The sequence below is a fragment of the Ambystoma mexicanum genome, chromosome 10, assembly GCF_040938575.1.
Source record: "Ambystoma mexicanum isolate Mex_15411 chromosome 10, UKY_AmexF1_1, whole genome shotgun sequence".
Lineage (NCBI taxonomy): Eukaryota > Metazoa > Chordata > Amphibia > Caudata > Ambystomatidae > Ambystoma > Ambystoma mexicanum.
In genome coordinates, this window is record NC_090932.1 from 481,129,553 (window position 1) to 481,142,857 (window position 13,305).

Genomic DNA, 13,305 nt, shown 5'->3' on the forward strand with positions numbered 1-13,305 from the left:
GCGAGCAAAGCTTTGATGAAAGTAGAAACCATATTTAATGAATGTGAAATGGCTCTATTGAAAACCATTGCAGCATTTTTGCCGCATCATTCTAGGAAAGCAGGTAATTATTGAAACTGCAAATCAGCCTCTACAATTTTTGCGAAGTAAAAGGTTCAGGTCAGGAAACTTAGTCCAATCAAGAATTACCTTGTAGACATTAGCATTGCAAGGATTCCCAGTGGAAGTGATATATGGGCAGAATAAAAATAGTCCAGTGGCCCAGGGGCTTGCACAATTACATGACTGTGCATTGGTAGGATCCACAGAAAGTAGAGAATTAGAAACTGATTTGGTTGAATATGAATGTTCACCACACAAATCATTTGAAGATGAGAAATGTCAAAACATCCCACACATATCTTTGGATGGTTGTGCATATGACATGAGTAATGACCCTGAAAAGGATTTAGTGTCAGGAATGGGAAATGTGTGGGTCAAACATTATGATATTCCATCACTTAGAATTAAAATAGTTCCCAGGAGTAGTCAGGTAGTAGAATTGGCTGAAATATACTAGGCAACATCCACAGCAGTAGACAAGAAGTTAAAAGAGATAGTGATTGTCCCAGACTCTGACTATGCCTGGAACAGATTTGTGGAATATCTGCCGGGGTGGAAATGGGAAGGATGGTCACTTGTAATAAAACGCTCCTCAAACATGGGAAACTAATTCAGGCCATTGACAATCTTGTTTCAGAAAATGAGATGAAGGTCCACTGGAAAAAGATAATGGGACATTCTAATATATCAGTAGAAGATAAGGAAGGGAATTCATTTGCATTTATTTATTTTTTGCATTTGTTAAGCACACTAATCCCGGAGGCATCAAGGCACTGATGAGGCTGATTGATTGGCTTAAATTGGGCCAGTAATGAGAGCTATTTCACATTGGACATTTGCTTAGTGAGATACAGGTAGACACGGTGATGCGTTCAAAATCTCAATGGATAGACAACCAATCAGTAGTTCAAAGAAGCTTTGACACTCTTGACCAGGATTTGATTAATGCACAAAAGAAAGACCCAATCATAGATAAATTATATAATCATATTGAAGACTCAGAGAAGAATCCCATTACAGAGGTGGATTGCAAGGGCAGAGAGGAACTGATTGTCTTGATGAAGAGTAGAAAACCGTTTTAATTACAGCACAGATTGTTGTTACGACAATGTTTCAGGTCATGCTCAGGGGGTGGGCCCTGTTTCGTTTCAGGGCCTTATGTTACATCATGCCCACAATTCACTAACAACGGGACACAGAGGTACTAAGAAAACATTTTCAATCTTAAGGTAAATCGATTTTGATTTGGACTGGTTCAGGAATCTACACAGGGCAACAAGTAAATGCTGACAGTTACATGTTTATTTCCAACATGGTTGGAATACATACCTGATCCTGATGTCAGTGCAAAGACTGAAGCGAAGTTAATGGTGAATCACATATTTTTCAAGTTTGGTTTCCTCCTAGAATAGAGTCAGATCATCAAAGTCATTTTACAAGTTCAGTAATGACCAAAATGTGGCACATTTTTAGGGGTGAAGCGGCAGTTACATATTTCATAGTGTAAATCCTCCAGTGGGGGAGTGGAAAGGTGCAATTATACAATTATCGATATCCTAAAATTTTGTGTGGCTGAAGCAGGGTCTGGTTGAGATTTATGACCCCCTTTAGTAGACATGGCCATAAGCGCAACATCATCAAAAGCTACAAATCTCAGCCCACATGAGTTAATCACAGGCAGGACAATGGTACTTTCTCAACACTTATTATATAGCAGAATTAAGCGAGTCTTAGTAAATGTATGGACAATTGCTCAATATGTGGAACAATTAATGAAGCATTTGCAACATGCTTTTGCATTTGTGCAGAAAAACATAGAAAGAGCAACTAAAGGTGCAAAATCTTACTATGACAGGAAATCAACCATTAGAGAGTCCCTGAGATGGAAAAAAGCTGGTGGACGAAGAGGGGAAGACCAGATGACAATACAGCATCCATGTTACATGGAAGGAAGGAAAGAACTAAAGACTGAACTAGATTGTTAAAAAATGTTTTAATAACAATGTTGCCAGCCAGGGCCAGCATCAGTCATTGTATTGGAAGATGCACCTGTTTCAATTTACTTCGAAATATGTATACTAGCATAGATCCAAACACTATTTTAGGTAGAATTCTTTATTTAATCAAAACCAAATCCATTCAAGTGAAACAATGGGTGCAGGTACGTAGGGAAGGAACTCAATGAGCAATAAAATTGGCATTGCCTCAATTGAAAAACATATTTTTAAATAATTGATTGCTAAGAGAAAAAGGGAACAGAGAATGGCAGGACTTCTGATAGGGCAATTTTAGTCATGATAATAAGAGCTATTGTTGGGACAGCTGTTTTAACAGTGAATGTAGTAACAGCGAACACACTAGATAACACGTTTTGAGAGTTAGACCAATATTTAAGGATGATACAGCAGAGTTTAGATATGCTTACAATAGAACAGAAGGAATTGCTGCAGAATGTGAATCAAACTATTGTAACCCTGAATGATCAGTCGACACAATTGTCAGGCAAAATGCATTATTGCAGGACATGATGATTTTTTTGAATCCAATGGAAGTAGTATTAATAACATTTTTAAGAAATTCAAGATGGATATCTCATTTGATCCAGGTTTATATTCCACTGTATTTATTCACTCCCTCCTCCCCACTTAAACACGTTCATAGGCAAATAAGGAATTTTCCCTACCAGAATTGGAAGGAACAGAATGCATATCCTAAAGAAAGGAATTGTGCAGCAAGGGACTTCGGCAGTCTAACAGCCTCCATGGCTATCTCTCTGAATCGGGAAGATAACCTGTCTGACAGAAGAAAGTGTTCAGATCTGCAACAGAGATGGAATGAAGTTATGTTCTTATATAAATCTTCAAGGAGATGGTATCTTAAATAGAGACTGATGGCTATTTGGATTCATTATCTAAGGATGTCTCTGCATTGGGGACTAGGCTCGTGTAGAAACACCCATGACATGTCACCGGGCATCCCCTCTTAGCCCCTCATGTTTTAACTACTTAGAAAAGCCAATACAGTGAGAGAAGTTGCAGCCATTTTTCATTAATCATCATTTAATCTTGCAGTTGGCCAAAACAATATATATGAATTATGGTTATAAGCACTTTAATATTATGGAATGTGTTGCGAAAAATGAAATGAGCAGTAAACCCAATGTGCACTATATGCTTAGTGATAAAACAATTTAATCACAGACAAATTTGTCTAATACAAAGATCTGTGGTGAATCATATTTCACTTCCCTGAATGCCCTTTAGTTTGGTGCAAAGCAGCCAAACACCTGAATTAGTGCTATTTGTTTCTGCCCGCGAGCTCATAAGGGTATTTCAAAACAGTTCAGTGAGAGTTTTCTAGACTATCCAGCTTGGAAGGTAGCTTTTGAGAACATAATATACATAATGTACGTTGTCACTATCGGTTTTGAAAGTGTGCTTTTCCTCAGTATGAAAGTCTAACCTTCTTATTATAACTACAGTATATTATAGAAATGAACATTTGAAATGAATATTGTAACAGTCTAAAAAAACACACTACATTATTAATAGCTTCTTTTTTGCCATCAATGCACACCGTTTTCCCCTTTAAAATGGCCTTCCTTCTTGGAAAGAATAATAGTCATGTTAAGACCAATTAACTGTTTCTACTGTTAGCACCAATTGCTGGCTATTGATTGTTTATTAGTTCTACAAAACATACACATTTGTTAGAGCAGGAACAAAAACTAACAATGAACATCGTTTGTCAGAGCCCCAGCATCTCCACCATGCAGAGCCTTTCCTGGCAACACAATTCTCCCTCACAGGGAGACAGGCAGAGACACAGAGGGTAATTCATAGAATTTTGCACAAAAGTGGCGCACAGTGTGCGCGTGAGAATGTCTGTGCCAGCCGAGTGCGCTAAAATCGATATCCGCGAACAGTGTATTCATGGATTTTAGCCTCCAAAACCAGCCGTGGCGCAGAGTGGCACAGCGACCCTACAGCAGCGCCAAGTTCGCCCCCAAGAACGCCCTCGCGCAAGGAAAAGCCATCAAAATTCCCAATTCAGTGCAAAGGACTGTGCCAACCCTGGACTAGTATACAGGGCTGGCAAACAGCAAACGCCGAGCGGGGAACGTGTATTACTGGTTTGCGCGGGAAGTTCCACACACGATTACAGCAGGGTACGTGTATTTCTGGGGTGCTGGGAAGTTTAACACGCAATTGCAGCAGGGTACGTGTATTACAGGGGTGCGCGGGAAGTTCCACACGCGATTTCAGCAGGGTACGTGTATTTCTGGGGTGCGGGGAAGTTTAACACGCGATTTCAGCAGGGTACGTGTATTACAGGGGTGCGCGGGAAGTTCCACACGCGATTTCAGCAGGGTACGTGTATTTCTGGGGTGCGGGGAAGTTTAACACGCAATTACAGCAGGGTATGTGTATTACAGGGGTGCGCGGGAAGTTCCACACCCGATTTCAGCTGGATACGTGTATTTCTGGGGTGCGGGGAAGTTTAACATGTGATTTCAGCAGGGTATGTGTATTACAGGGTTGCGCGGGAAGTTCCACATGCGATTTCTGCAGGGTATGTGTATTTCTGGAGTGCGGGGAAGTTTAACACGCGATTACAGTAGGGTACGTGTATTACAGTGGTGCGCGGGAAGCTCCACACGCGATTTCAGCAGGGTACAAGTATTTCTGGGGTGCGGGGAAGTTTAACACGCAATTTCAACAGGGTACGTGTATTACAGGGGTGCGCGGGAAGTTCCACACGCGATTTCAGCAGGGTATGTGTATTTCTGGGGTGCGGGGAAGTTTAACACGCGTTTACAGCAGGGTACGTGTATTACAGGGGTTCACGGGAAGTTCCACATGCGATTTCAGCAGGGTACATGTATTTCTGGGGTGCAGGGAAGTTTAACACGCGATTTCAGCAGGGAATGTGTATTTCTGGGGTGCGGGGAAGTTTAACACGCAATTACAGCAGGGTACGTGTATTACAGGGGTGCGCGGGAAGTTCCACATGCGATTTCAGCAGGGTACGTGTATTTCTGGGGTGCGGGGAAGTTTAACACGCGATTACAGCAGGGTACGTGTATTACAGGGGTTCACTGGAAGTTCCACACGCGATTTCAGCAGGGTACGTGTATTTATGGGGTGCGGGGAAGTTTAACACGCGATTTCAGCAGGGTACGTGTATTACAGGGGTGCGCAGGAAGTTACACACGCGATTTCAGCAGGGTAAATGTATTTCTGGGGTGCGGGGAAGTTTAACACGCGATTACAGCAGGGTATGTGTATTTCTGGGGTGCGGGGAAGTTTAACACGCAATTTCACCAGGGTACGTGTATTACAGGGGTGCGCAGGAAGTTCCACACGCAATTTCAGCAGGGTACGTGTATTACTGGGGTGCGGGCAAGTTTCACATGCGATTAGCCCTGTGTGAGTGGGGTACATGTATTTCGGGGGTGCAGGGGAGTCCTACACGTGAATTGGCAATGTGTGTTCTCCCAGGTGTTCCCTCTACACGCTCCACGGCCCCTGCAGGCAGACCACACCACAGGGGACTACCCTGCACCCCTGGTAAGTTCCGCAGGCAGCCATCCACCATGGGCATGCCCCCCCAGCCAAGCCACATGTCACCTTGCACTAGTGATCACCAACGCATTACCCCCTTGCACCGCCACCCCACAGCAGTGCAGGGTACCTGCTAGCAGGCCCCCACTCATGTCCACTTGCACACCCATCCCCCAGCAGTGCGGGGCACCTGCCAGCAGGCCCCCACTCATGTCCCCTTGCATCCCCACACCCCAAGAAGTGCAGGACACCTGCCAGCAGGCCCCTACTCATGTCCCACTCATGTCCCCTTGCACCCCCATCCCCCAGCACTGAGGGGCACCTGCCAGCAGGCCCCCACTCATGTCCCCTTGCACCCCCATCCCCCAGCAGTGCACGGCACCTGCCAGCAGGCCCCCACTCATGTCCCACTCATGTCCCCTTGCACTCCCACCCCCAGCACTGAGGGGCACCTGCCAACAGGCCCCCACACATGTCCCCTGCACCCCCACCCCCCAGCAGTGTGGGGCACCTGCCAGCAGGCCCTGACACATGTCCCCCAGCCAACACGTCATCACAATCTAGATCCCTGGCCCTTATGGCCAGCCGACACATGCCAAAGACCCACCCAAGTATTGCATCCACCCACATAGAAATGCCAATTACATGATACAACCCCAATGGCAAGTATGTAAATGAACACATGTCCGTCACACACACACAATGGGTGCAAGAGAATGTCAAAACCCATATCATGACATGCATGAAACCAATGAGATGATAACACAAATGGAAGTGTAAAAAAATATATATCAAAAATTACATGAACGTAAATCAAATTAAACACACAACAATGGGAATAACAAAAGAAATGGTCCATGTCCGATACATTATGAAAATCAAGAAAACATAAGCAAAAGAAATCCAAAAAGAAATGTTGTCCAAAGTCACAGTTCAAAAAATCAAATCCAAGGGAAAATAACCATTGCTCCATGGTGAACACAAAAAAAATATTTAAAAAGATGAATCCAATGTAAAACTATGTACAATAGAAGAATCCAGGGTCCATGAGCCCAACTCAAGAAATGAAACCTACCAAAAACTACTACCTAATAAAAAACCTATATACAAAAATGTGGTCCATTGTCCAAGCGGTCCAAAATAAAGAAAAAACCAAAGGAAACCTAATACTAACTAACTTACTATTTACAAGGGCAGCGGGCAAGTCCAATGGCTCACATGTTGATGTCCCGGGCCAGGGCATCATCGAACTCCTGCTCGATGTCCCGGAGGCGGTCCTCTTCCATGGGCCCGAGGGTTTGCAGGGACGATGAAATCTTGAACTCCAGATCCCTGCGAATGGCTCGAGGCACTCGGCCCGACTCAGGGCCCTACGCATGGAGTTCTCCGTCCTGACCATCGTGAGCCGTGCCTCTTCCGCCCGCTGTCGCTCCGCATCTATCTCATGGCCCAACCGCTGCCACACGGAAGGCACTTCCCGTCCAGGGTCCTCCTGCCCTCCGGCCGATGCCTGCCCCTCCGATGATGAAGGCCCCGAGCCATCATGGCTCCCACCTTGTTGCTGCTGTGCCTCTGTCTGTGCCCTGGCTCCTGCTCCCTGCACATCGTCCTCCAGCTGGGGTACAGTTGTCGAGGTGGCCACCCCTGCTGGACGTCCGACTGCAGACTGTGGCAGGGATGTGTCCCCCACCAGCCCTGGCCGCAGGGTCAGAGGCAGCTCCACAGGGCACCCTGGTGACACATGGGTGGGAAGATGGCACGGAGGACGACTGGTGCATAGGGGGTTCAGTTGAGGAGGGTTTCGGAACAAGGTCCAGAAAACAGAGGAATCCGGCCGTGGTGAGCTGTCCCAGTGGGTCAACGTGGTCAAAGAGCCATGCGAGAAGGCGTGCAGTCTCCTCATGAAAAGACTGCAGGTCAGCTCGCATGGCACGTTGATGCAATGCCACCCTACCCAGGACAGGCTCCACCCAGTGCCGGATAGCCACATCCACAGGTAGAGGAAGGTCAGGTGGTGTAAACCAATCCCCTCCCTGAGAACGGGTCTGGACGTAGGTATCCCTGCTGGTGCAAGATGATGCAGTCACAGGATCGGGGACAGGATTACACACAGGCACCTCCGCGGCGGCCTGTAATCCCTCCTGTCCCTGCCCCTGCACTGCACCACTAGCACCAGTGGAATCCCCACCTCCAGACCCCGTCTCTGTCCCTTGCACAGCCTCCTCCTCCACCAAACCCCCCACCAACCAGGATGACTCCGTTCCATCTTCCTCCGATGGGCCATGTGGGGTCTCAGCTGCCCCTTAGGCTGCCAAGGAGTCCAACTCCAACCTCCACCTCTTGGACCTACCCTCTGCAGCTGCGACCTGGGACACAGCACCGGACTCCTCACTCCCCGACGAGATGACAACCTGGGAGGGGAGCCGGGCCTTGCATCTCCTGCTGGCGGTGCGATCCCTGCCGCTGTGCTCCACAGCACCTTCTCCGCCCTCTTCATCAGTTGACGCTGCAGACAGGGAGAGATAGGAGACAGGCATCAGGGCACTGTACAATGGACTCATACACACATGACAGTTGTACATGAGTGGCATTGTCAAACTTCAGACATGGCATCACAATCCCCAACACACATGTCATTGCAACTCACACACATGAGCTATTTCACAGCCATATTGCAACAGCCAGCACCATCCATACACATACAACAGCATGAGCAGCCAAAGGTGAGCCAGACATCACATGAAACACAGGGAGTGCACTAGAGATGCACACACGCCACCACAATTACATGCATGTGCACACCTCCACCAACTGTCGCAGTGATGAGATTGGCATCCATGTCACATCTGGCAATCAGTCTTCTACATATCAGTCTCACATGCATCCATGTTGCATCACTGTTGCACCCATGTCAAATACACACACATGCACATGTACATGGTGCAGATACATGCAGCTGGAACTAACATCCATGTGTGACACCACAACCATGCCAACTTACATACCCAATAATCAAAACATGTGTGCTCACACATCTGCATTTGGCCTGCATGCTTACCCACACATACACCATCCATGCGTCTCACACATGAAAGGACTTGCATGTGTCAGCCTCACAGCCCTGTACATACACATCCATAGATGACCCTACAAAACCACATGTACAACCTGCACACTACTGGCACACCACCACACGCACAGCTTCCAATCAGTATGCATGTACACTTACCGCTCGACTCCAGACGGGTCTGCCTCTCAAGGACCTGGACGTGGAGCGCTGGGCATATGCGTTCCAGGATCCTCATCTGATGTTCCGACAGGTGGCCCCGGCGCCCCTTAGCATCGCTGCCTTCAAGAGGCGCCGGGCCTTGTTGAGGGTCCTGGACCTGAAGTCCTCCCAGCGCTTCTTAACATGTTGGAAGTCGCGGACTGCCACCCCCTCCAAATTGATGGCAGTCACGATGTCCGTCCAGATCCGAGTCCGTCCTTCCTTGTCGGCGGCCGACCTTCCGAAGAGGGCATCATACTGCCCCAGGACTTGCTCCACCAGGACACCAACTTCAGTGGCAGTGAAGCTGGTGGCCCTCTGCCTCTCTGGCTGGGGGTTGCTAGTGGTGCCAGATGGTGTAGTGCCTGACATGGCAACCCCAGAGGCAGGTGTGGGTGGGCAACTGGTTTCTGGGGCTGGGCTGTGGAGCGATGGAATAGCAGTCGGGAGTCTTCTTCTGTTCCAGCAGGGGTGGTCACAGCAACAGCACCCCGGGCTGATGTGCAGGCAGCAAATGGCAGGGCACGGGGGCAGCATAAATCAGGCAGCAGAAGATGGCAGGTGGGAGCCTGCTCTGGGCTCTGGGGGGAAGTAATTTGGCCTTCTGGGCAGGAGCGTGGTCTTCCGTGTGCGAACACGTGGCTAGATTGATACAGAGTGATTTAGCTTGATACGGAGTGATTTGGCATGTGAAAATCTTGCACGTCAGCGTGTAATTCGAGGAAAGGCCCTTAGCGCGTAAGCGCGTCAGCATGCGTATGCGATTTCATTGGACCAAAGGCCCTTAGCGCATAAGCGTGTCTGTGATGTGCACGCACGAGCGTTTCCTGAACCCGGGTGCATGTTACATATCCAAGAACTGCACGTCCGAGTGTCAGCTCGTGTAATTGGAGGATAGGGCCTTAGCGCGTATACGCGGAAGTGACGTTGGACGTGTGGGCCGGTTCAAAAGGTACGTGTAGGACGTAATTTCCTTGTACGTGCTTTTCGTAGAGAGCGAGTGGGTGAATTCTGTACTTCTTGTTGGTTCACACGCGATTTACTTCACAGCGTTTCTAGTTTGTACTCCCTGTTACCTCTGACAGCTTTTTTCTGATTTTCTGTTGGGCCTGTTTCCTCAAACAGCGTTCACTTGTAGTGCGGGTTCATTTTTCCATATCCACGTGGTCTACGAGGGGTTGTGTGCACGTTATTTTCTGTTTTTGGGGTGTCTGTGCGTTGCGTGACCCGTCATCTTTCCCCAGGGGTCACATACAGCCTTGCTAGAGCACTAGGGTACGAATTCCATCTAGTACCCTACCCCTTTGACCCCCAATTGCCCAGGACAATAGTTTACTGCAACTCCTATACTCACAACAACATCAGTGCCATGGTTGGGAGGCGACCAAGCGGTAAGGGTGGCAAAGGTGGCCGAGCCTCAAGAGGTGGGTGTGGTGTGGTGGGCATGGTAGGGGACGTGGCCGGGATTTGCAGGGTACCCCTAGCCCCCCATGTGTGGAGGACCAGTCAGGGACACCCATGACCGCCACCCCCCCCATGGTTGAGGAAAACGTGGCTGACACCATCTCTGCTCAGCCCTTGTTGGACCGGCCCATTGTGGCACATGACCTGGCACAGGTTGACTCCCGGGCTGACTTCCAGGTCGCCAAGTCTAGGCAACATGTGGCGGTGCAAGTTGGTATCACCAGGCCATGTGGATCAGGGGCAGCTATGTCATCTGCAGCCCCGAGTAGGCAGGTTGGGGAGGCTGCAGGGGCAACTGCAGCTCCATCCACCCCAGCTCTGACTCTCCCAGCCAGGTCAGTGTTGGTCCCAGTCCATCTTGCTAACGTTCCCCCTGACTACGTCACACTTCAGCCAATGCCTGCACCAAGTCCCATGCTCAGTGTGCATTCCCACACTCCAACTACCCAGTCCACCGGTGCTCCTGCCACTAGTGGCCAGAGCGGCGTAGGCCACTCAGGATCCCCACCACCTTCCAAAAGAAAGAGGAAGAGTGCTCGTCCACTACAGGCTGATACCCAGACACGGCTACGCAGTCCGGCACGCCAAGGAAGCCTAGCTTCAATGATGCCGAACGTGATGCACTGTGCAGTATGTGTCCGCACATGACAGCGAAATGTTGATCACTTCAGGGTGCAAGACCACACCTGCTCGACGTCAGGCACACTGGCAGACCGTTGCGGACATCATAAGTGCCCTTGGATTTGTGAGGCGCACAGCTGGTGAGTGCTACAAGCGCTGGAATGACCTTAAGTGCAGGGCAAAGAAAAAGCTGGCCTCAAGTCATGCCGCTACTCTGATGACTGGAGGTGGGTCTCCACAAGAGGACATTGATCTCACTGTACATGAGTCTGTTGCTGGGATCTACGTCACAGAGGAACAGATCCAAGGTGTGGGAGAACTGCTAGATTACGAGGCATTGTCCGGTGAGTGCACATGCATGTGAGTGTGATCCATGTGTATGTTGTGTGTGTGAGGGGTTCTGATTGAGTGCCAGGTGAGGGTGTGTGTGCCTGAGTGGTTTGGGCCACCCATGTGCTTCATCCAATTGGGATTTGGTTATTACAGTATCCCTTCTGCCCACAGTAGACATTATGTGCAACATCACGCCAGTTGCCCTTGAAGTGGCATCTTGCAACAACATTGTTCCGTATTTTTCAGTGTTCATTCAGGCTGATTGTTTCAATTCCCCCACTTTCACTACTCATTTCTCAGCCCTATTGTCAAACAATATGTGACATGCCCATGGTACATACCATCTGTGTGATGGCATGTGTCATGTATGTGGATTGGACATGCCACTCACAGGCCAATATGTGATGGCACTGCTAGCCAGCATGCAGCTAATGTGTTGCTCTTCCATCTTGGTGTCATCAGTGTCTGACATTTTCCTCCCCTTCAAACTCAGTGACAGTGCATGCATGGGAGGGTTATAGTCATGCGGGACATGTGTCAATCAAATACTGGTTCTGTAGCTTGTCAGGCCTAATTGTGTGCCATGGTGCTAATGCCTGTTTCCATTTTTTCTCTTTCATGTTTTTGCAGGGGATGACGCACTTGATGCTGTTGAGGGTGAGGAGATGGTGCAGACCCAGGAGGGATCTCAGGCACGACCGGGCACCAGTGGGGGACGGGGTGTGGTGGTGGGTGGGAACCCACTCTTGCTGCAGACCGTTCTCTCCAGGGGTGTCTCTGGGTGCACCTCCCCAGACCTCTATTCAGGTGTTGACTCGAATGATGAGACCTATGTGGCTTCGCAGGTAAGTGTTTCTGGAAGGGATTCTGTTCTGTCCGACCCACCTGCACCAGGGGTACAGCCCACTATGGGGATGTCAGTGTTGGTAGGTCTGCCTTTGGTGGTTACGGATGCAGGGCCACACTCTGCAACATCTGATCCTGTTCCTGGGCCAGCAGATCAGAGGGGGAATGCAGTCCTGCAGCCTCAGACAGTGCCGACACAGCAAGGCACAGTTCGCCTTGCCCCAGACAGGTGTGGCGCCCGCCAACGCGGTGGACGTAGGCCACCAGGCAATACTGCATGGGAGCAATCCATATACGGTATGGCAAACCAACAGGCAGCATCATCTGAGATGATGGCTCAAGCAATGGAGAGGGTGGCCACTTCCATTGTCCCCCCAGAAAGGCAGATGGAGCAACTACAGCAGGCAACAGACTCCATTTTCCAATCACTCAGGGAGGACATGTTGGCATCCAACAGGGACAGACGGGCGGCCCTGGACACTCTGCGGGAAGCCATTTCTTTAGAGTCCCAGGGCCAGAGGGAAGCCCTGAGGGTAGAAGTCCATCACCTCAGGCAGACTCTTGTGGACCTTTAGGCTTCCACTGTCATGAGGACAGAACAGCTGCTGGAGCGGGTCTCACGTACGCTCTCAGCAGAGATGCAGGCAACTCGGGAGGAGGTCCGGGCATCACGTCAGGTGGTGCATGGGGATCTCTGCACCATATTCCTCCAGAACGAGACCTTCACACCTGCATGCTTGCTGCCATGGAGGACCAGACTAGGGCTTTGCGTGGGCTGCCTCCCATAGCACCACCACCTCCTGTGGCAGCAGCAGCACAGAGTGATGAGAGCGACCACAGCAATTCTGATTCTCTCACGATAGCGTAGCCGTGCAGGCCATGAACCCATGGAGGTGTTTTTTTTCACAACATCCACACAGGTGGCTGTTGGTGTGCACCCTGTCCTCGGACCTCCTGGGTGGCCTCCCCCATGCCCCCTGGCCCCCACATGGCCATTTTTGATTTTTGTTTTTTGATTTTTGATTTTTGATTTTTGATTTTTGATTTTTGATTTTTTGTTACAGTGTGTTGCCTTGTGTGCCTCCCGTGGGCATCCACTGTATTCCG